The sequence below is a fragment of the Callithrix jacchus genome, chromosome 14 (assembly GCF_049354715.1).
Source record: "Callithrix jacchus isolate 240 chromosome 14, calJac240_pri, whole genome shotgun sequence".
In the NCBI taxonomy this organism is placed as follows: Eukaryota; Metazoa; Chordata; class Mammalia; order Primates; family Cebidae; genus Callithrix; species Callithrix jacchus.
Genome location: NC_133515.1, coordinates 88,879,909 through 88,900,005, shown reverse-complemented (window position 1 = coordinate 88,900,005; position 20,097 = coordinate 88,879,909). Strand labels below are relative to the sequence as shown.

The 20,097-nt window shown below is 46.7% G+C and overlaps 2 pseudogenes; one reads left to right on the top strand and one right to left on the bottom strand.

Annotated features, from left to right (window-relative positions):
* Positions 1–9,390: 9,390 nt before the first annotated feature.
* LOC100392003 (proteasome activator complex subunit 2 pseudogene) lies at positions 9,391–10,130 on the top strand (annotated as a pseudogene).
* Positions 10,131–10,625: 495 nt separating this feature from the next.
* On the bottom strand, positions 10,626–11,043 carry LOC100392369 (cytochrome b-c1 complex subunit 6, mitochondrial pseudogene; annotated as a pseudogene).
* Positions 11,044–20,097: the final 9,054 nt, after the last annotated feature.

The window sequence follows — 20,097 nt, the reverse complement described above, 5'->3', positions numbered from 1 at the left end:
TTGAGATGGAGTCTCAAGTCTCCTCTGTCATGCAGGCTGGTGTGCAGTGGCACAATCTCGGCTCACTGCAATCTCTACCTCCCAGGTTCAAGCTATTTTCCTGCCTCAGCCTCCTGAGTAGCTGGGATTACAGGTGTGCGCTGCTATGCCCACCTAATTTTTGTATTTTTAGTAGAGATGGGGTTTTACCATGTTGGCCAGGCTGGTCTTGAACCCCCGACCTCAAGTGATCCACCCACCTTGCCCTCCTAAAGTGCTGGGATTACAGGCGTGAGCCACCACACCCAGCCCATATCTAATTAAATAGTAAACTATGTGGTCCATCTAAATGCTAAGAAGGTCTCCAGGTACCCAAGATGCTCTATGTGCTAGAAAAAGTCCAATTCCTACTGGGCTGGGGGCTGAAGGAAGGGTAGGCTTAGATAGACAAAGGGCATTCTGAGAAGTAAACAGTTGGGGGACAGTCAAACCATTATTTTCTTCAAAATCACTTCCATTTTGGTTGAACTTTAAAGTTTTAACGAAACTTCATATCCCTGATCTTTTTTGATCTTCTCAGCAGGCTTGAACATTTGGCAGAACAGAGATTCCCACTCACAAGGAAAGTGAGAACTGAGAGTATCTGTTGATGTTGTTTGTTCAACATCACTTTTCCCTTCTGCAATTAGAAAACCTCTCTCTTCAGTCTCACACCAGCCAGGATCTGACTCCATCCAAACTCCAGAGTGGGCATAACCAGGCCTGACCCACCACTGGCCAGGGCTCCAGAAATGGGTATATGACTCAAGTAGGCCAATGAGACTCACAGTCAGAACCTTTGCTGAGCTGGATGTAGTGGCTCACAGTTGTAATCCCAGCACTTTGGGAGGCCAAAGTGGGGGCAGATCACAAGGTCAGGAGTTCAAGACTACCCTGGCTAACCTGGTGAAACCCCGTCTCTACTAAAAATACAAAAATTAGCCAGGCTGTAATCTCGTGCGCCTATAATCTCGGCTACTTGGGAGGCTGAGGCAAGAGAATCGCTTGAACCTGGGAGGCAGAGGTTGCAGTGAGCTGAGATCATGCCATTGTACTCCAGCCTAGGTGACAAGAGTGAAACTGTGTCTCAAAAAACCAAAAACAAAACAAAAACAAAAACAAAATCTTTGCTGAAACAATGAAGGATGATAATAAAACCAACCCAGAGGAGAACAGAGCCAAGAGGCCATTTCCTGGCGACATGATTTGGGTCCTTAGATCCAGCTGTGCCTGAAGCTAGAGTTACCCTAAAATTTTTCTCAGGTAAGCCGTTACATATCCTCCTTGATTTCAGCCAGTTTGAATTTGGTTTCTGTTACTTGCTACCAAAAGAAGGCTGACTAACTCAGAGAGCTTTATTATTTGAATTCAGACAGCTAATAAATGACAAAGAGGGGCCTGCAACACAGATTTCGTTTCTGATACTGTGCTCTTAGCTGAAGTGGAATGGCCAGAGTGAAGGTGGGGTGGAAGAGGCAGTGAGGAGAGCACCAAGGCCAGTGTGATAGGCTGGACTGAAAAATGTGCTGGGGAAGCCGGAATAGAAAACAGGAAGTCACCAAGGGCACTTGAGCACATTTTTAATGTTGTTGTTGTTGTTTTTAGAGATAGGTTTCACCATGTTGCCCAGGCAGGTCTCAGACTCCTGAGCTTAAGGGACGCCTGCCTTGGCCTCCCAAAGTGCTGGGATTACAGGCATGAGCCACCACATCTGGCCGTGCTTGAACAATTTAAATGAGGCCTTTAAAGAAGATAATGCATACTAGTGCTCTGTTTCTTTTTTCTTTCTTTTTTTTTTTTTTTGAGGTGGAGTCTTGCTCTGTTTCTCAGGCTGGAGTGCAGTGGCATGATTTCGGCTCACTGCAACTTCTGCCTACTGGGTTCAAGCAATTCTTCTGCCTCAGTCTCCCTAGTAGCTGGGACTATAGACAAGCGCCACCATGCCTGGCTAATTTTATGTATCTTTTTTTTTTAGTAGAGATGGAGTTTCACCATGTTAGCCAGGCTGGTCTTGATCTCCTGACCTTGTGATCTGCCTGCCTTGGCCTCCCAGAGTGCCGGGATTATGGGCATGAGCCACCGAGCCTGGCTTTGTGTTCTGTTTCTTAACATGGGGGATGGCTTTAGCTCCCCGCATACATTCATTAGAAATTATACTGATATATTTTGTATGTACTTCTGAATAAATATATGGTGCAATTCATATATATATATATATATATTTTTTTTTTTTTTTAATGAGACAGGGTTTCACTTTGTCATTCAGGCTGGAGTGCAGTGGTATGATCCTGGCTCACTATAATCTCTGCCTCTCTGGCTCAAGCAATCCTCCCACCTCAGCCTCCTGAGTAGATGGGACTACAGGTGTGACCACACCCAGTTAACTTTTGTATATGTATACATTATTTGGTAGAGATGAGGTTCACCATGTTGCCCAGGCTGGTCTGCCTCGACCTCCCAAAGTGCTAGGATTACAGGTATGAGCCACCACGCTCGGCCATTCATATTATTATTACTTATTTTTTGCCCAGGCTGGAGTACAGTGGCACAATCTCAGCTCACCGCAACCTCCACCTTCCAGGTTCGAGGGATTCTCCTGCCTCAGCCTCTCAAGTAGTTGGGATTACAGATGCATACCACTACGCCCAGCCAATTTTTGCATTTTTAATAGAGACGGGGTTTCACCATGTTGGCCAGGCTGGTCTTGAACTCTTGACCTCAGGCAATCTGCCTGCCTCTGCCTCCCAAAGTGCTGGGATTAGAGGCGTGAGCCACCACACCCAGCCTATTATTTTTTTACTGTTTACATAGGGTTGGTTGGTTATTGTTCATAATTTTTAAAAACGAAAAAGAAAATAAATGATGTTGTGGTGGTGATCTGCTGAATGGGATGGAGAAGAGAGACCCAGAGTCAGAGACATGGAAAGGAAACTGGTGCTGAGATGAGGGCTTGGGCTGAGGAAGGTATGGAGTGGGACAGTGGGAATTGGGAGGGGATGGGGATGGAAAAGTAAGAAAAGCCTCACAGAGTACGGGAACAAGGATATAAGGAAAATGTAACTCCAAATACTGGTAATGGTGACTGGGCAGGGTAACTGGGAGTGAGAGGCCAGGCTAGGAGTATTAAGGTGGGTGGTGGCTACATTTTGAATTTGTTCAAATCAAATCAAGTCCAAGCTGTGGGTCTGGAACATCATCTGCTTGGAAGCAGCAGAAGCCTACTCATGCTAGCTGAAGGTGGGGAACCGGAAAGCCCAAACTGGAGGCTCCTCCCTCTGTAACTTCAGGGTACATGGTCTTCCCTCTGTTCTTCTCTGCATCTGTTTCTTCTGCTTCCTTGTGGGGAGGGCAACCCTGGCAGAAACTGGAGTGCCCTGGGAATCCCGTCAGGAGGGAAGCTGCTGAGCAGAGCATGCCAGCTGGACAGGGCATCCAAAGAGTCTCCAGGCCAAGAACTGGCTGAAGGAAGACCTTGATCACCCCAGGCCTGGGGTCAGCAAGGCGTAGGATCTGTGTTCAAGGATGGCAAAAGAGGAGACTGATTTTCATTTGGGAAGGGGAAACAACAAGGTCAAGTTCTGAGAATGAGCAAGGCCAGATGAGAATGTTTGAAGGCCTTACTGGCCAATGGCATTCTCTCCGGGATTCTTCCTTTCAGGCTTAAACAGGCTGTGCCATCCTCTCCACTGCCCTGGCCCCTCCAGACTCCTTTTCTTCACTCCAAACTCCTTAAACACTGCCCGTGCCTCCTAGCTCACCTCCCACACACTCCTCCACCTGCAGCACCAGGCCTACCCTGCTGACACGCCTTAGAAATGGGCTAGCCAAATCACATTGCCATGTGTGTACCTATGCAGCAATCTTGCATGTTCGTCACATGTACCCCCAAACCTAAAATGCAATTAAAAAAAAAGAAGTGGGCTAGCAATGTCTCCAAGGATTTTCTTGTTGCTATAGCCAAGCAACAGATGCTCTTCAGTTCTAATCTTATTTCATTCATCCATTGTTTATTCATTCGTTTACATCAACAAACATTTGTTAGGTGCCGACTACTTATTGTATCCCCGGTACCGGGAATACAATATTGAACAAGTTTGGTGAGTCAGACATTCTCTGTAAAGGCAGCATGTACATGTACTTCTCCCACCCAAGACACCACACACATGCACATGTGTGCAAGCATATATGTTCACTTTTTCTGTTAACATCCTCCCCAAAGCCTCTGACTTGGGGTCTAGCTGCCAGGCATGCGAGCTGTGTGGGACACAGACAAATGGGAAGGAAGTTGGGCTGGGAGCCAAAGGAAACTGGGGAGGAGAGGGGGCAGACAGCCCAGAAGGGGCACCCCAGGACATGCTTATTAGCAAGTGGCCCAGGGAATGCATAACTCTGAATGGCAAGCACCCAGTGGAGAAGGGCACCCTGCCAGGGTCTCAGGTTGGGGGCCACTTCAGGCAGTTCTTGAGGCAAGGCCCCTTTCAAAGGGTGAGAGAGGTCCCTGGGGGCCTGATGCCAGCCTTTCCAGAGGCAAGCAGTCCCAGGCACATGCCTGTCGCCTCATCCTCCTTTACTGAGTCCTTGGCTTTGATCCTGGAGCATGCCACTCCCAGGACTACCCCTGGAGAGGGGAGTCTCTGAGCAGGGCCCCGGATTCTGGGCAAAACACTGGCCTCCTACAGTGTAAGGAGCCAACCAGTTAGGGCTCCAGCTGGCTGAACGCCCACGGATTCTGGCAATAGAAGGTCCCAGAGTCTTGCTTTCTTTCTCTTTCCTAGGGAATTATATAACATTATTGAACAATAAAGAGGAAAAGGAGAAAGAATAGGAGAAAAGGAGAAGAGAAGAAGGAGTGGGAAAGGAAGAAAGAGGTGGAGGAGAGTAGTTTTTTAAAAACATAACCTTGATCATATTATTTCTCTGCTGAAAACCTTTTGATAATTTCCAGTTGCTCCTTGATCAGCGCCTCTCCCCGTCCCTCCCTGCCGGTCCAGCCTTATTGGGGTTTCAGCGCCTACTAGGATATGTTCACACAGTTCTTGCGGGAAATTGCTCCATGGGGTTGCAGCAGCTGAAACAGGTAGCCCCACAATGGCTCAGCATAAGGAGCATGGGGGAACTACAAAAGGGGTTGGGGGCTGGTGCGGTGGCTCAAGCCTGAAATCCCCGCACTTTGGGAGGCTGAGGTGGATAGATCACTTGAGCTTAGGAGTTGGAGACCAGCCGGGCCAACATGGTGAAACCCTGTCTCTACTAAAAATACAAAGCTGAGGTGGGAGGATCATTTGAACCTGGGAGATAGAGGTTGCAGTGAGTGGAGATCACACCTCTGCACTCCAGCCTGGGTGACAAGAGTGAGACTCAAAAAAAAAAAAATAAAAGGTAGCGGGGGAGGTGTTTAGTCCTAGCTCTGTGACCATGCGAGCTTGGGAGAAGCTTGTCTCCTCTCTTAAGCCTCCTTTTCCTCCCTGTGGTCACGGAGAACAACCTGGCCTTGCCTACCTTACTGGGTTATTGTGAGGCTCAGGGGAGATAAAGAATCTAGAAACCCTTTGTAAATTATCAAGTACTGGACAAATAAGGCATTGTTCCTGCTACTGAGTAAATTACCTTGGCAAGTGTTAGAGACCTGCCCCTTTCATCTAGAAGAGCTTCTGTTTCTAATAACCCTTCACATCGTTATTGCACGTTAAGCTTCTCAAAGTACTTTTATTTGTATTGTGTCATTTGCTCCTGACACCATCTCTGTGTGGGTGGCTGGGCAGGGCTTCCCCTTGCTGGGCATATAAGGCCACAGGCTCAGAGGGGTGAAGTCACCATGAGTCCCAGCGTCAGAGGTCCAGCATCACGCGGCATACTGTGGCCGATCCAGGCCTGAGCTCAGGTTTCCTGACTCCAACTTGGGACCTGCTCCCAGCTCTTGGGGCTGCTCTGCTTCCAGCGTTTACCAGCTGTTGTTCTGTTTAGATTATAAACCTTCAGAGCACACAGACAAGATCTCCTCTGGGGGATTCACTTTTCCACAGCAGTGAGCATGGTCTTTGGGTACAGCTATTTCAGAGGACACTTGAGCCTTTGCCAGTGAGACAGGCTTGGGTTTTTTGTTTATTTGTCTTTTGAGACAGAGTCTCACTCTGTTGTCTAGGCTGGAGTGCAGTGGCAGAATCCTAGCTCACTATAACCTCTGCCTCCCAGGTTCAAGTGGTTCTCATGTCTCAGCCATCCGAGTAGCTGGGATTACAGGTGTGTGCCACTGCGCCTGGCTAATTTTTGTATGTTTAGTAGAGATGGGGTTTCGTCATGTTGACCAGGCTGGTCTTGAACTCTTGACCTCAAGTGATCCACCTACCTCGGCTTCCCAAAATGCTTGGATTACAGGAGTGAGCCACCGTGCCTGGCCCAGGTTTGGATTTTAAAAATCGACTCAACCAAGATTGTGAGAGTTTGCCACACTCCTCTATGACTCCTCGTGACAGTGGTCAGCAAATAGCCAGGTCACAGGTGTTCATTTGGGACCATCTTGGAAGACATCCTCCAAGTGTGATTCTAACCATACTGGCTGCAGAAAGCCTAAGTATTCCACAAAATCGATGGCTCAATCTCACAGCTAGTGAGTGTTATTGGTATCCAGGGTTAGGGTTAGGCAAGGAAATCCATGTTCCCTGACCTGGAGTTGCTCACGGTTGGAGAAACAATACCACACATGAAGACAACAGCAAAGAAGGTGGTACAAGGGCCCTGGATAAGACATACTAGTGTGGGGCTCATGCCTGTAATCCCAGCACTTTGGGAAGCCGAGGCAGGAGGATCACTTGAGCCCAGGAGCTTGAGGTTCCAGTGAGCTATGATTGCATCACTGCCTTCGATCCTGGGAGACAGAGATCATCCCAGTCAAAAAGAAAGAAGAAAAAGAAAGAAAGAAAGAGAGAGAGAGAGAGAGAGAGAGAGAGAAAGAAAGAGAAAGAAAGAAACAGAGAGAGAAGAAGGAAGGAAGGAGGGAAGGAAGGAAGGAGGGAGGGAAAGAAGGAAGGAGGGAAGGAAGGAGGGAAGGAAAGAAGGAGGGAGGGAAAGAAGGAAAGAGGGAAGGAAGGAAGGAGGAAGGGACAAAGGGAGAGAGGGGAGGGAGGAAGGGAGGGAGGAAAGAAAGAAAGAGGAAGGAAGAAAAGAAAAGAAAAAGAAAGAGGCTGGAGGCTGGGTGTGGTGGCTCACATGTGTAATCCTAGCACTTTGGGAGGCCCAGGAGGGAGGATCATCTGAGGTCAGGAGTTCAAGACAAGCCTGGCCAATATGGCAAAACCCTGTCTCTACTAAAAATACAAAAATTAGCCGGGCATGGTGGCACTTGCCTGTAGTCCCAGTTACATGGGAGGCTGAGGCCAGAGAATTGCTTGAACCCAGGAGGCGGAGGTTGCAGTGAGCTGAAATCGTGCCACTGCACTCCAGCTTGGGTGACAGAGTGAGACTACATGTCAAAAAAAAAAAAAAGAAAGAAAAAAGAGAAAGAAGGAAAGGAAGGAAGGGAGTAGAAGGAAGAGAAAGGAAGGAAGGGAGGGAGGGAGGGAAGGAAAAGCAAGGCAAAGCTCTCTGGGGACTCAGAGGCCCTGAGGAAGCTTCCTGGCTGAGGACATCACCCCCAAGTGGTCTCCAAGTCAGGCTGAAACATTCTGCTGTATGTGAATCACACCAGGAAACTATCCCTGCAGCATTCCAGGAGGCAAGAGCCTGGACCTTGGTCTGACTGCTGATTGATGGTGAGGGAAAGGGCAGCCAACAGGCAGCTGGGAGATGCAGGGCTCTGTGCCTTGTTCTGCACATGAGCCAAGTGAGGCAGACAGATTCAGGCACTTTTCCTATCAAGGCGAAATGCCTGGGAGACCAGAGTTTGGCCCCACCTGGTTGTCCTGGCTTCCTACTGTAGTGCCTCCTCTCAAATAGGTGATGATGGTGGATTATTCAATAGGGAATGCCAGACAGGCACTGGCAGTCCCAATCTGAGATTTAAGAAAGAGCCGTTTGGCTGGTGCAGTGGCTCATTCCTGTAGTCCCAGCACTTTGGGAGGCCGAGTCGGGCAGATCACTTGAGGTCAAGAGTTTGAGACCAGCCTGGCCAACATGGTGAAACCCCAGCTCTACTAAAAATAAAAAATTAGCTGGGCATGGTGGCAGGCACCTGTAATTCCAGCTATGAGGGAGGCTAAGCCAGGAGAATCACTTGAACCCAGGAGGCAGAGGTTACTGTGAGCCAAGATCATGCCATTGCACTCCAGCCTGGCTGATAGAGTGAGACTTAGTTTCAGAAAAAGAAAAGAAAAAAGTAGGAAAAAAAAAAAAAAAAGAGCAAAGCTAGAATGTAAGTAGGTCAGAATGGCAATACCTATCCCATCTCACCCTCCATTTCCTTTTCCTGAGTCACAGAGGGGTGAGCAAGACAGAAAAGAATAATGTGAATTCTTCATTATAATGTATATAATGGTTTAAAAAAATCAGAGACAGCCTAAATGTGCAATAGAGAGAATGATATGAAATAAATTATGAAGTGAAGTATAAAGTTAAGTAGCCATTCAAAGCAATAAAACTGGCTGGGCACAGTGGCTCATGCCTGTAATCCCAGCACTTTGGGAGGCCAAGTTGGGAAGATCACTTGAGACCATCCTAGGCAGCATAGCAAAACCCCATCTCTACAAAAAATACAAAAATTAGCCAGGCATGGTGGCACCCACCTGTAGTCTCAGCTACTCAGAAGGTTGAGGTAGGAGGATTACTTGAATCCAGGAGGTTGAGACTGCAGTGAGCTGTGATCACACCACTGCACGCAGCCTGTTTGACAGAATAAGACCCTGTCTCAGAAAAAGAAAGAGAGAGAGAGAGAGGGACAGAAAGGAAAAAAAGAGAGAGAAGGAAGAAAGGAGGGAAGGAAGGGTGAGCGTGGTAGTTGACGCCTGTAATCCCAGCCCTTTGGAAGCCAAGGCAGGAAGATCACCTGAAGTCAGGAGTTTTGAGACTAGCCTGGCCAACATGGTAAACCCCCATCTCTACTAAAAATACATAAATCAGCCAGGTGTGGTGGCATGTGTCTATAGACCCAGCTACTTAGGGAGGCTGAGGCAGGAGAATCACTTGAACCTGTGAGGTGGTGGTTGCAGTGAGCCAAGACTGCATCACTGCACTCCAGCCTGGGTGACAGAGTGAGACTCTGCCTCAAAAAAAAAAAAAAAGAAGAAAGAAAGGAAAAAAATAAAATAAAAAAAGAAAACAATACACAAGAATATCTTTGTGACTTTTGGGGTAGACGAAGAGTTTTTAAGCAAACCCAAAAAGTGCCAAGCCAAGTAAAAGATTGATAAATGGAGACAAGATCTAGTGACTTGTAGCAGCATGGCCAAGCTGTGTGGGGTGTACCTGAGCGGGGAGGCCTGCAAACAGGTGGAGGTCTTCAGGCAGAATCTTTTCCAGGAGGTTGAGGAATTCCTCTACAGATTCTTGCCACAGAAAATCATATACCTGAATCAGCTCTTGCAAGAGGACTCCCTCAATGTGGCTGACCTGACTTTCCTCTGGGCCCCACTGGACATCTCCATCCCAGATCCTCCATCCAAGGATGATGAGATGGAAACAGATAAGCAGGAGAAGAAAGAAGTCCCTACATGTGGATTTTTCCCTGGGAATGAAAAGGTCCTGTACCTGCTTGCCCTGGTTAAGGCAGAAGTCTGGACTCTCAAAGAGAAAGGCACTCTGGTGATCACATGGATCCAGCACCTGATCGCCAAGATTGATGATGGAAATGATTTTGGGGTAGCAATCCAGGAGAAGGTGCTGGAGAGGGTGAATGCCATCAAGACCAAAGAGGAAGCTTTCCAGATAACCATTTCCAAATACTTCTCAGAATGTGGGGATGCTGTGGCCAACGCCTCCAAGGAGACTCCTGTGCTGGATTACCAAGCCTTGGTGCACGAGCGATGAGGCAGCCTATGGGGAGCTCAGGGCCGTGGTGCTGGACCTGAGGGCCTTGTGTGCTGAGCTTTATCATAACATAAGCAGCAACCTGGAGAAAACTGTCAACCCAAAGGGTGAAGAGAAGCCATCTATGTACTGAACCCAGGACTAGAAGGAAAATAAATGACCTAAAAAAATTGATAATTGACAAATATGTCTACATTAAAATTAAGAAATTCTAGCTATTGGCTTAGTGTGGTGGCTCATGCCTGTAATCCCAGGACTTTGGGAGGCCAAAGCGGGTAGATCACCTGAGGTCAGGAGTTTGAAACCAGCCTGTTCAACATGGTAAAAGCCCATCTCCACCGAAAAAAAAAAAAAAAAAAAAAAGCCAAGTGTGGGGTGGCAGGCACCTGTAATCCCAGCTACTTGGGAGACTGAGGCAGGAGAATCACTTGAACCCGGGAGTCAGAGGTTGCAGTGAACCAAGATCATACCACTGCACTCCAGCCTGGGTGACAGAGTGAGACTTTGTTTCAAAAAAAAAAAAAAAAGAGGAGAGGTGGTTCATGTGAGCTTACGGTCACACAAATAAGAAGCAAATGGCATACCCAAAACCATCAAAATATCCTGATGCCCAAGTGATGGAGGCTGGGGTGAAGAATAAGTCCACACATTTATTTCAAGTTGTTAAAGAATTTGTGGCTCATGCAATGTCCCTTGATGTAAGAAGTCAAAGAGCTCCTCCATGTAATCCTCTTCTGTGTGTGATCAAGAGGATACAAGCTCATCACAGAGCTCTAGCCACTCCTGGGCCTTTACACATTCCCCCAACTGCTCGTATTGCTCTCTCACTGTTGTTAGGGGATCCTGAGGTAGAAACACTCATTCCTCCTCTTCCTCTTCCTCCTCCTTAGGATCTCTGGATTCAGTCAGATTCCTTCACTCATCCTCCAGTTCCATGTCTGGCTGCGGTTCTGGATTCAACATGAGCGGCAATAGCGGCGCCTAATCCACGCAGGATCAGGAAGGACTTGTAAGGGTCACTCAGCGGATGTCTGGGGATCTGGCCAGAAGTCAGTGGGCGGTCATTTTTAACCTACAAAATGAGCATTCATATGATTCAACTTAATACTTCACAATAAAAAATAATTTACATTAAGTTCAGCAACCATTCTAAATGATGGTTGTGGCTGGGCATGGTGGCTCACACCTGTAATCCCAACACTTTGAGAAGTTGAGGATGGTGAATTGCTTGAGTCCAAGAGTTTGAGACCAGCCTGAGCAACATAGTGAAACCCCGTCTCTACAAAAAATAAAAAATAAAAAAATTAGCTGAGTGCAGTGGCACTTAGTACCAGCTACTCGAGAGGCTGAGGTGGGAGGATCACTTGAGCCCAGGAGGTTGAGGCTGCAGTGAGATGTGGTTGTACCACTGCACTCTAGTCTGGGTGACAGAGTAAGACCCTGTCTCAAAAAAAAAAAGAAAGAAAGAAAAGAAAAGAAAAAAAGATGGTTGTGAAGACTATTAATAGCGTCATTCATCATTTATTCATTAAGTGAATATCTCTTGGGGCCTATCATGAACTAGACATATTTCTAGGCACTGGGAGAAATTATCTCATTGCACATTAATGGGAAGAAGAAAACATAAACAGATAAAGAAATATCTAGAATGTCTTATTGTGGTAAGTGCTGTGAAGAAAAACAAAGCGGAGTAAGGATACAAGGAGTGATGAAGAAGTATTTTAGAAAGCACGGTCAAAAAAGCTTTTCTGGCTGGGCGCGGTGGCTCAAGCCTGTAATCCCAGCACTTTGGGAGGCCGAGGCGGGTGGATCACGAGGTCAACAGATCGAGACCATCCTGGTCAACATGGTGAAACCCCGTCTCTACTAAAAATACAAAAAATTAGCGGGGCATGGTGGCACGTGCCTGTAATCCCAGCTACTCAGGAGGCTGAGGCAGAAGAATTGCCTGAACCCAGGAGACGGAGGTTGCGGTGAGCGGAGAACGCGCCATTGCACTCCACCTGGGTAACAAGAGCGAAACTCCGTGTGCGGGGCGGGGCCTTTCCGAGGAGGTGACAAATATTTGCAAATGCAACTGAATGAAGGGAGGGAGGGAAGCCGGCTCGGTGCTGGGAGGGAAAGCTTGCAGGCAGAGGAAAGAGCAAGCGTGCAGGCCCTCAAGCCTGAAGGTGCCTGGCGGGACTGAGCAACAGGGAGGCCAGTGTTGTTGGATCAGAGTGAGGAAGGAGGGAACAGGAGCACATGAAACAGGAGAAGTGCCCAGGCGCTTGATTGAGTAAGGTGTATGTGCCCCGCCAAGGACTTTGGATTTCATTCCTTTTTTTGAGATGGAGTCTCTCTCTGCTGCCCAGGCTGGAGTACAGTGGTGCAATCTCGGCTCACTGCAACCTCTGCCTCTCGGGTTCAAGAGATTCACCTGCCTCAGCCTCCTGCCTAGCTGGGATTACAGGTGTCCGCCAGCATGCTGAGCTAATTTTTATATTTGTAGTACAGATGGGGTTTTGCCATGTTGCCCAGGCTGGTCTTAAACTCCTGACCTCAGGTGATCTGCCTGCCTCGGCCTCCCAAAGTGCTGGGATTACAAGCGTGAGTGAATGCACCTGGCCTAGATTTTATTCTGAGAATAATGAGACATCATTGGAGAATTGAGAGGAGGAGGTAGAACGATTTGATGTTTAGTTCTGAAGAAAGACTCTGGCTGTTCTGTCTCGGAGGGAGAGTAGGAGGATAAGGGTGGAACCAGGGGTTCCTGTTAAAATACTACTGCAGCGTCCTGGTGAAAGATGTAGGTGGCATGGACTAAGAGGGTAGTGGTGGTAGCATGGAGAGTTTTGGACTCAGGACCAACAGATTTTCTAAGTAGAACAGGGATAGAATTTGTTGATGAATTGCATTTAGGGTAAGAGGAAGAGGAGTCAACAACATGTACGATGCTTTAAAACAAAATTGAGACAATTCTATATACAATTTGGTCAAAACTCTTTTGAAAATGCTCTTAAATTACTTTTGGAACAAGAAACTTATGTATAGCAAATTAGAAGAATCCAAGTTGGGGAGACAGAATATATTCATAGATGGATGGGCAGCACCATTTTAAAAAGCAGATGTTAATTGCACAGCATACAAATTGCCACAGAAGGTAAGGAAAGGAAGAGGCCCCTAGGTCTGGAGGAGGCAGGTCTTTACTGAAAAGATTTTTTTTTCAACTGGGTTGTTGAAAGGGGAAGGTGGAGTTAGACCAGATAGAGGTGGATTGAGGGCTGAGGCTCAGGACTCAGGAGAGGGTGGTGGGAAAACACTGGCTTCCCAGCAGGAGGAATGAGGCTCAAGTTCCAGTGCAGCCACTTGCCAGCTGAGTGAATGTGAAGATTAGATAAAACATCTGTGACCCACCCATTAGGCTCTCAGTAAAGGGGAACAGCTATGAACTGTTCTTTTTATAACATCCAGAGTCTTCATTTTCAGATTTTTCTATTATTTCTTTATTTAGGTTGACAAATCCCGTTCACCAGCAATTACAACAGAGACTGTAGACAGGAAGCTGCAGGGGAAAGAGGAGCAATGATAAATCAAGCTTGGGAGACTCCAATAGTTAGGTAATAACTCATGTAGTTAGGTAATCACTTAATGATTGATAGCCCAGAAATTGGAGTTCATCCAGTAATTTTGTCACATAGTCATATCTCCCTCTGCTGGCAAAACTTGGTTTGGTTATTTTTTGTTTTTTGTTTTTGAGACAGTCTTGCTCTGTCACCCAGGCTGGAGTACAGTGGCTTAATTTCAGAGTTCACTGCAACCCCTACCTCCCAGGTTCAAGTGATTCTCCTGCCTCAGCTTTCCAAGTAGCTGGGATTACAGGCTTCTGCCACTATGCCCGACTAATTTTTGTATTTTTAGTAGAGACGGGATTTCACCATGTTGGCCAAGGTGGTCTTGAACTCCCGATCTCAGGGATCTTTTTGCCTCAGCCTCCCAAAGTGCTAGATTACAGGTGTGAGCCATCATGCCCAGCCAGAACTTGGTTTGTGTAGGGTCGATCCAAACCTGAATTACTTGCATTTGAACATTTGTAGACCCCAGGATTACCAAAGAGTGAACTCTGTCTTCTTTGTATAATCTCACCATAGCTGTTCCTGGGACCACACTGGAAGAAGATGGTGGAATGAGAATTCCCTGTGGAAAGATAACCTTTTTTTTTTTTTTTTTTGAGATGGAGTCTTGCTCCATTGCCCAGGCTGGAGTGCAGGGACATAATCTCAGCTCATTGCAACATCTGCCTCCCAGGTTCAAGCAATTCTCCTGCCTCAGCCTCCCAAGTAGCTGGGACTATAGGCACATACCACCACACCCAACTAATTTCTGTATTTTTGGTAGAGACAGGGTTTGACCATGTTGGCCAGGCAGGTCTCGAACCCCTGACCTCAAGCAATCTGCCCACTTTGGCCTCCCAAAGTGTTGGGATTACAGGCGTGACCCACTGCATCTGGCCAATTTTTGTATTTTTTGTAGAGATAAGGTTTCTCCATGTTGGCCAGGCTGGTCTCAAACCCCTGAGCTCAAGCAATCCACTGGCCTTGGCCTCCCAAAGTGCTGAGTTTACAGGCATGAGCTACAGCCCTCGGCCAAATATTAACTATCTTAAATGTAGCTAGTACTGTGTTAGGTATGGGAAAAGGAGACACAAAGACAAAAACCACAGCTCTTAGCTGGGTGCAGTGGCTCACGCCTGTAATCCCAGCACTTTGGGAGGCCGAGGTGGGTAGATCTCCAGGTCAAGAGATTGAGACCATCCTGGCCAACATGGTGAAACTCCGTCTCTATTTAAAAAAAACAAACAGCAAACAAACAAACAAACAAAACACAGCTCTTGTCTTCAGGAGTCACACTTTCTGGTGAGAGATAGACTCTGTTACCCACAGTGCAAGTCAACTGTGATGAGTACTAGGAGTCTAGCTAAACAGTGAGCTATAGCATCATGAAGAGAGGAAATTTTTTTTTCTTTTTTACAAATTAATTAATTTTTTTTTTAAATGGGGGTTTCAGGATGTTGCCCAGGCTGGTCTTGAACTTCAGTGCTTAAGCGATCCACCAGACTCAACCTCCCAAAGTGCTGAGATTACAGGCTGAGCCATAGCACCTGGCCAAAAGGAAAGTTAATTCTGGTACAGTCAGAGGAGTCGAGTAATTCTTCCCAGAAGAGGTGATGCTCATATGGGACTTTTTTTTTTTTTCTTTTTTTGAGATGAAGTTTTGCTCTTGTTACCCAGGCTGGAGCGCAATAACGTGATCTCGGCTCACCGCAACCTCTGCCTCCTGGGTTCAGGCAATTCTTCTGCCTCAGCCTCCTGGGTAGCTGGGATTACACACATGTGCGACCATGTCCAGCTAATTTTTTGTATTTTTAGTAGAGACGGGGTTTCACCATGTTGACCTGGATGGTCTCGATCTCTTGACCTCGTGATCTACCCACCTTGGCCTCCCAAAGTGCTGGGATTACAGGCTTGAGCCGTGCCCAGCCTGGACTTTATTTTATTTATTTGAAACAATATTTCACTTTGGGAGGCCGAGGCGAGCAGATCACCTGAGGTCAGGAGTTTGAGACCAGCTTGACCAACATGGAGAAACCCCGTCTCTACTAAAAATACAAAAATTAGCCAGGTGTGGTGGCACATGCCTGTAATCCCAGTTACTTGGGAGGCTGAGGCGGGAGAACCGCTTGAACCCAGGAGGCAGAGGTTGCACTCCAGCCTGGGTAACAAGAGTGAAACTCCATCTCAAAGAAAGGAAAAATATTTATTTGAGCACATACTATGTGCTGGAAGCTGCAGTAGTCACTGTAATCACAAAAATGAATGAAGCAGACATGTTATGACTTTGCAGAACAGGGGAGGTGGACAAATTATGATTTAATTACACTCATACTAATTTCTATGGAGGAAAGTACCAGGAATGATGAGAACCTATTACAGAGGGATATAAGCTAGGTGGGGAAATCAAGAAAAGTATACTCAGGAAGGGACATTCAAGCCGAAATCTGAAAGGTGAAGAGGAGGTATCTAGGCAAAGATGGTGAGGATAAATATTCTAGAAGCAGAGACACAATGTGTAAAGGCCCTGTGATAGGAGGTTGGAAGGGAGCTGAAGAAGCTCATTGTAACTAGAGTACGGGGAGCAAGATGGAGAGTGGCATGTGATGTGACAGGAGATGTGGGCAGGTACCGTATTGTGCAGGGCATTTCGGACTGGATTAACGATGTAGACTTTACCTTAAGATCCATGAGAAGCAGCCTGGGCACGGTGGCTCATGCCTGTAATCCCAGCACTTTGGGATGCCGAGGCGGGCGGATCATGAGGTCAGGAGATTGAGACCATCCTGGCCAACCTGGTGAAACCCAGTCTCTACTAAAAATACAAAAATTAGCTGGGTATGGTGACTTACTGCAGTGCTAGGGACTGAGGCAGGAGAACTGCTTGAACCTGGGAGGCGGGGGTTGCAGTGAGCCAATATTGTGCCACTGTACTCCAGCCTGGCTAAAGAACAAGACTCTATCTAAAAAAAAAAAAAAATCAGGCCGGGCGTGGTGGCTCAAGCCTGTAATCCCAGCACTTTGGGAGGTCGACGGCGGGTGGATCACGAGGTCAAGATATTGAGACCATCCTGGTCAACATGGTGAAACCCCGTCTCTACTATAGATACAAAAAATTAGCTGGGCATGGTGGCGCGTGCCTGTAATACCAGGTACTCAGGAGGCTGAGGCAGGAGAATTGCCTGAACCCAGGAGGCGGAGGTTGCGGTGAGCCGAGATCGCACCATTGCACTCCAGCCTGGGTAACAAGAGCGAAACTTCGCCTCAAAAAAAAAAAAAAAAAAAAAAAAATCAGTGAGAAGCATTGCGAGCTTTCAAGCATGGGGTGACACGATCAAATAGGTGTTTTTAGTTTTCCTTTTTTTTTTGAGACAGTTTCGCTCTGACTCCCAGGCTGGATTGCAGTGGTGCGATCTTGGCTTACTACAATGTCTGCCTCCCAAGTTCAAGGGATTCTCCTGCCTCAGCCTCCTGAGTAACTGGGATTATGGGTGCCCCCCACCATGCCCAGCTAATTTTTTGTATGTTTAGTAGAGATGAGGCTTCTCCGTGTTGGCCACACTGATCTTGAACTCCTGACTTCAGGGTGATCCACCTGTCTTGGCATCTCAAAGTGCTGGGATTACCTTAGTGCCTGGCCGATTTTTAAACTTAATTTATTTTTAGAGACAGGGTCTTGCTCTGTTGCCCAGGCTGGAGTGCAGTGGTGTGATCAAGGTTCACTGCATCCCTGAATTCCTGGGCTTTAGGGGTTCTCCTGCCTCAGCCTCCCAAGTAGCTAGGACTATAGGCATGCACCATCACATCTAACTATTTAAAAGTTTTTTTTTTTTTGTTTGTTTGTAGAAATAGGGTCTTACTATGTTGCCCAGGTTGGTCTTGAACTCTTAGCCTCAAGTGATCTTCCTGCCAGCCTCCCAAAATGCTGGGATTACAGGCATGAGCCACAGTGCCAGGCCAGATAGATGTTTTTCAAAGATTACTTTCTTTCTTTTTTTGTCTGCCCAGGCTGGAGTGCAGTGGCCCGATCTCAGCTTTCTGCAACCTCTGCCTCCCAGGTTCAAGTGATTCTCCTGCCTCAGTCTCCTGAGTAGCTGGTATTACAGTAGCTGGTAATACAGCTATTTTTTTATTTTTAGTAGAGACAAGATTAATTTTTGTATTTGTAGTAGAGATGGGGTTTCACCACATTGGCCAGGCTGGTCTTGAGCTCCTGACCTCAGGTGATCTGCACACCTCAGCCTCCCAGAGTGCTGGGATTATAGGCATGAGCCACTGTGCCTGGCCTAAAAGATTACTTTCTAAAGAATGAATACATATGGGTAAAAATAATAATAACAAAATAATAAAAACAAACAAGAGAATGAATACATAGGGGTAAGAGCAGACTCTGAATCTCTCCATTCAGAGAGACCAGATTGGGGGCTACTCTGGGAGGCCAAGTCAGAGAATAGGCTGGTCATGATAGCAGCTACGGAAGTAGAAAACAAATGGATAAATCTGAGAATATGCAGGAATTGGATTTGGCAGAATTTTGTATTTGAGTGGATACATTGAGAGTGAAGGAAGTGCTATTTACAAAGCTAGGCATCATGTTTGGAGGGTAGAATAATGAGTTCAGTGTGAACAAGTAGAATTTCAGATACCTGGAGAGCCACCCAAGTGGCTCTGTCCATTACAGAGTCAGATATAGAGGTTTGGAACTCAGAAGAGAGGTCTGGACTGGAGATACAAATCTAGAAACCATATAGACAATAATGGAAGCCATAAGCTTATGACACTACAGGGTAGCACTGAAACTTGCTGATGTCCTTGGTAAGAGAGGTCACTATTGCATGGTTAGAGGAGAAGCCATGTAAATTTGTTTGTTTAATTGAGACAGGGCTGGTCTCAAAATCCTGGCCTAAAATGTTCTTCCACCTCTGCCTCCCGAAGTCCTGGGATTACAGGCGTGAGCCACCACTCTGAGCCAGCCATATGAGATTGAGCAGTGGAATGAATAAAAGCTAAGGCTATGTAGACAGAAACAGACAAAGTTAGGAAGACTGAATGTGGTGGCTCACGTTTATACTCCTAGCACTTTGGGAGATCAAGGTAGGAGAATCACTTGAGTCCAGGGGTTTGAGACCAACCTGGGCAACATAGTGAGACATGGCTAATTAAAAAAAAAATATTGCTGGGCCAGGTGCAGTGGATCACGCCTGAAATCCCAGTGCTTTGGGAGGCCGAGATGGGCAGATCATGAGGTCAGGAGTTCAAGACCAGCCTGGCCAACATAGTGAAACCCCGTCTCTACTAAAAATACAAAAAACAATTTAAAAAAATTAGCTGGGTGTGGTGGCAGATGCCTGTGATGCCAGCTACTCAGGAGGCTGAGGCAGAGAATCACTTGAATCTGGGATGTATAGGTTGTAGTGAGCTGAGATCACACCACTGCACTCCAGCCTGGGCTACAGAGTAAGACTCCATCTCAAAAAAAAAAAAAAAAAATCTATCTATATATCTATCTATCCATAGTTGGCCAGGCCCAGTGGCTCATGCCTGTAATCCCAGCACTTTGGGAGGCTGAGGCAAGGAAAATTGCTTGAACCTGGGAGGCAGAGGTTGCAGTAAACCAAGATCAAGCCACTTCACTCCATCCCTGGTGACAATGCGAGACTCCATCTCATACACACACGCACACGCGTGCGCGCGCGCACACACACACACACACACATATACATGTGATGACATGCACCTGTAGTCCCAGCTATTCGGGATGCTAAGGCAGGAGGATCGCTTGAGCTCAGGCGTTTAAGGTAGCAGTGAGCCATAATCATACCATTGCACTCCAGCCTGAGTGACAGAGTGGGACCCCTTCTCAAATAAATTAATTAAAATAAAAACAAAGTTAGGACATTTCTGGCAGAGGAGCAGCATAAGCAAAACAAGGAGACACAAAAAAGTGGAGTTCAAGACCAGCCTGGCCAACATAGTGAAACCCTGTCTCTACTAAAAATACAAAAAACAATTTTAAAAAATTAGCTGGGTGTGGTGGCAGATGCCTGTGATGCCAGCTACTCAGGAGGCTGAGGCAGAGAATCACTTGAATCTGGGATGTATAGGTTGTAGTGAGTGTATAGGGGTGTGTTTGGGGGACTTAAGCTAATCAGTGGCTGGAGACTTGAGTGTGTAAGAAGTAAAAATAAAGACAGTAGTGGAAATGGAGACGCTGAAGTGAACAGCCTTAAATGCAAAGGACAAAAGGAAAGAACACTGCTATTTCTTGAGTGCTATGTCCTAGGAGTTTTTGTATACATTATTTCACTTAATCCTGGTGTGTAAGGTAAGCATTCTTTTTTTTTTTTTGAGACAGAGTTTCACTCTTATTGCCCAGGTTGGAGTGCAATGGCACAATCTCAGCTCACCACAACCTCTGCTTCCCAGGTTCAAGTGTTTCTCCTGCCTCAGCCTCCCGAGTAGCTAGGATTACAGGTTCCTGCTACCATATCTGGCTAATGTTTTTGCATTTTTAGCAGCGATGGGTTTCTCC